This window comes from Macrobrachium nipponense, chromosome 1 (genome assembly GCF_015104395.2).
Source record: "Macrobrachium nipponense isolate FS-2020 chromosome 1, ASM1510439v2, whole genome shotgun sequence".
In the NCBI taxonomy this organism is placed as follows: domain Eukaryota; kingdom Metazoa; phylum Arthropoda; class Malacostraca; order Decapoda; family Palaemonidae; genus Macrobrachium; species Macrobrachium nipponense.
This window is the reverse complement of record NC_087200.1, coordinates 77147143-77151113: the sequence shown is the minus strand read 5'-3', so window position 1 is coordinate 77151113 and position 3971 is coordinate 77147143.

Here is a 3971-nt window from a genome sequence, read left to right as displayed (position 1 = left end):
TTTATAAATGGTTATGTTAGTCTCTTATCAAAACCTGGCAAGTCAGACAAATTATTTCACGTTTCATGCAGTAGTTTGCAGTAGCTAAAAAGTGTTATAAAAGTAAATACGTACTTCAATGTATGTTGAAGTGAAGTCCATTTCTCAAGACATTCCAGACTTATCATAATTGAGATCTTACATACCGTAGTAATTGAAATTGTTACCAATACGAGCCGCGTTTCTTTAAACATAACATTATCTAATGTGTCTGGGATGTCTACACACACTTCAATTATAAATTTGCCAGATTCCTGGAAACCAATTAAAGCATTAATCGAAAACTTTAGTAGTGTTAAAATGTATTCGAGAAAAAATCCAACAAGATTTGTTTGGTTTCATCTATTTTATAAAAACCCTTCACAAAATCTTGCAGTTGTGGGCATTAAACAAAAATCTCAAACTATACTTTATTAAAACAATTTGCACAATTAGTCGAAATACTGCTCAGAAAGAAATTGTCAATCATCACCCCCCCCCCCCGACTTCAATTGGTGTTGAAATGCGATAATCCTGGCCAAAATTAAAAAGCCACCACACCAAATTATTACTAAACAGAGTACTATTTGATTGGCTCAAAGCACAAACACTCATTTTAAATAAAATATTTCTTCTAAATAAAGATTAGGAAGGGAAAAACCCGATTCAAAAACGTAAGACTTCCACGTCCTATGCCATTATGTATGATGTAAAGGAAAGTTAAAAATCCACTCGGTTTACATCAAAGGGACATGTAAAACTGAATAATTTTCACACGTTTGAATTCAGAACCTGCAAAACTATACATGCTTAAGCTAAACCACAAACCACGAACGTAACTAAAGTTCTAAAATCACAAAACAAACAAACCGAAATCAATCTACTTCTTGATATCTAAAATCAGTTACTGTACTATTCGTGCCTTATCCATCCACTTGCTTATATTCCCTTCCAGAATCGTTCCTCTTTTCGGTTTTCCAAGGACAATGATCGAATATTTCATATTACGAAGCTTTAGTCTAGATCTGCTTTTCGAACTGGATAACTTGGAAGGCGCGCGTCGGTAATTCACGCGCAGTCATAGACTGGTAATTACTACCTTTTCTGTGTGCTGACCGTCAGTATTCCTAGCGTAACTGAGGCAAAAGATCATGGATATTCACCGTTATTCATATTTACCTTAGCAGAGTGATCAGTGTAAGGCTGTCACAGGTAAATAAAACTTTCGTAACTGAAAGTTTTATTAGATTCTTATGCTTTGAAAGTGCACATTCTGTAATTCAGGGCAGGATGCCCCATACCAAATGACAGGTTTTACGCAGAAAACCTGAATTTTTAATATTGTGAGGAATAGCAAATGTACCTCAAAGTCCTAAATCATTTTTATTTCTAATCCAGTAAGTTTTAACAACATTGGCAAAGAAAACGAAGTCTAGATGGCGCTACTTGTTTTCAAATTTTTCTGAAAGAAGGGACTTGCAGAGTCGCCTGGTTTCGTCTTTCCAGTACCCTTGTTGCCTTGATGGATCTGATTAACGTCATTTAGTTCTTTCTTCGAGGAACCTTTGGCGAAAAAACACCTCGCGTAAAAGCCTATGGGTTAGTGAATGATTCATTGTTTGCTGTATTAGTTTATATTTTGAGTCTGGTGTTACGTAGGTTTACTTTCAACGCCTTTGGCTTAATAGTTGCCCTTAACTTAATAATTTCACATTGTTAGCTGTTAACACCCAGGTGACTAGTTGGACTGAATGTTGGAAGCTTAGCGTCGAATTTTGTTCCACTTAACCTCTACTTTTAACTTTTCACGGCCGTTTTTAATTTATTTAAAAATTACGAAAACGCTTTCGACCAGGTTTTACGAAATTCGAAGTTTGCAAGCTCTCTAGTTACTTTGCTGTGAAGAAAGAGAAATAAAGGCTTTCACACTTTTCTATGTAAATTTTGTCAAAATGAAAGGCTGATGGCAAGGGTAAAGGGCTTTGACTTTTGCTTTCTTAAATGCTTTAGATATATATTTAAACGTGACTCGCTTACGTCTTTGAAATACTGGACTGCAGTAATTATTAAAATAGTTTACCAGACCATTGAGCAAAGGACTGCAGTAGTAACGTAATGTTATTACACTAGTTATTTTCAGGAATGTAAGTTCATCTGTTCTAACAGCAGAACTAGGATTTGACCCACTTCTGTTAGAGATATTTCAAAAGTAAAGAGTCGGGGCCGCTACTACATTTATTGCTTATAGATGACAAGGAGTGTAAATTTTATTTTTTAAATGTTTAGCTCAGAATACAGTCCATACTGTCCGGTCATTTTGAAATTTAAAATTAAAGTATTTGATGACTAAATTACCCCAGGAGAAAAATTCGGCCAGCTGAGAAAATCAAAACTAGTAATTTTTTTTTTCATTTACAAAGATGTGGAAGTACTGGAACTATATAGTAGCGTAAACACATTCGGGAATTAAAATAACGACCTAGCTAATAAAATAGTTTCATTCAAATGCATTTAGGCCTGTTGATCTCAAAATCCCCAACATAAGTTTGTGTTTGAGGAAATCTGTGGGAATATAAAGGTAAACTCATTTACTCATGGTATGTATGAAACCGCTTCAAATTCAAATTCTTTAAGACTGAATTAGATTATCACTCATTTGTCAAAAATCATTGGAAATGGTGCACCAGCCGCTCGTTGAAAATCCTAAAAGGGGTGTTTTCCCGAAAATGTAGCTTGGTAGAAAAAAATACTGGGGGACTGTATTTTGCCCAGATAATCCGAAGAAGTGCGCATCTTTAAAACTTGTAACCCTGTGCAGCGTTTTACTTAATGAATTCAAGACTTAAGATGGACAGGCGTTGAAACTCGTGCAATGGAATGATTGAAGCGCTTTCGCTATTAGAACCGTAAGTAAAAGTCGTAAACTCTAATTGTATAAGTGAAAGTTTTTCAGATACACATTTTTACCGTTGATACTAATACTGAAGTCTGACGAAAATAGGGAACATGATGAAATAAATACGGGGGTGTACGGAAAATTGTTTTAAATAAATATCATTATAGATACAGAACTCCACAAATAATAAGGACGGCGATCAATTTAGTAATACTTATTGTTGAACACCCAAATGACATCAGATACATATGTAGTGAAAACACTCGCCTAAAATGTAACCTTGTGCGCAAATGTTATCACTGGAGATGTTACTGCTTCAATTATAAAGTACCCAAATTAATTCCCAAGGGATACGATCACTCCCTTAATGATTAAATATGAAAAAATCCGTCTAATCAGAAGGATCTTAAACCAAACCAACCTTTGATACGCATTTTGGCTTCGGTATTTAAAAACCATCTAATCTAATGACTACAGTCGTTGGGTATATGAACACATCTTCCATGTATTTTGGGCTTCAGTCCTGGTAGCTTGAGACTATGGTACAATTGGAGTAATCCGCTCTACTAATAACCTCAAGTTTCATAACTGAACCCCCGATATTTCTTACCAGAATTTCTAAGAGTCCAGTAACCCTTCAAACTGTGTAAAAGTGCTGCGATGACACGAATGAAATTATTCAAAATTAAAACTTTACGAAAGGGCCCTCTGAATGGAAAAAATGAAGATGGAGTGCTTCAAAAATAAACCATAATGATGATTAACGGTGGCTTGATGTTGGCCTTTTGCTTGCATTGAGTATCTATGGTTGCAATGTTCCTTGAATTTCTGGAATCATAATTTCATCTTATATTTGCTATCTGACTCAAGCCCCGCGTTATTGTAAATGCCAGTTTGGATTTCGTGCTAGAATAATCACCCGTAGTTAGTTATTCTATTTACGAGTACTGACTCGTAAGTTTTCAATTTCCAGTCTTAGGCACTGCAACATCGCCAAAAGTCTGTACCTTTCAATCGTAGATTGCGCGGGCCTTGATTTTTTCCTTAATTCTTGCTC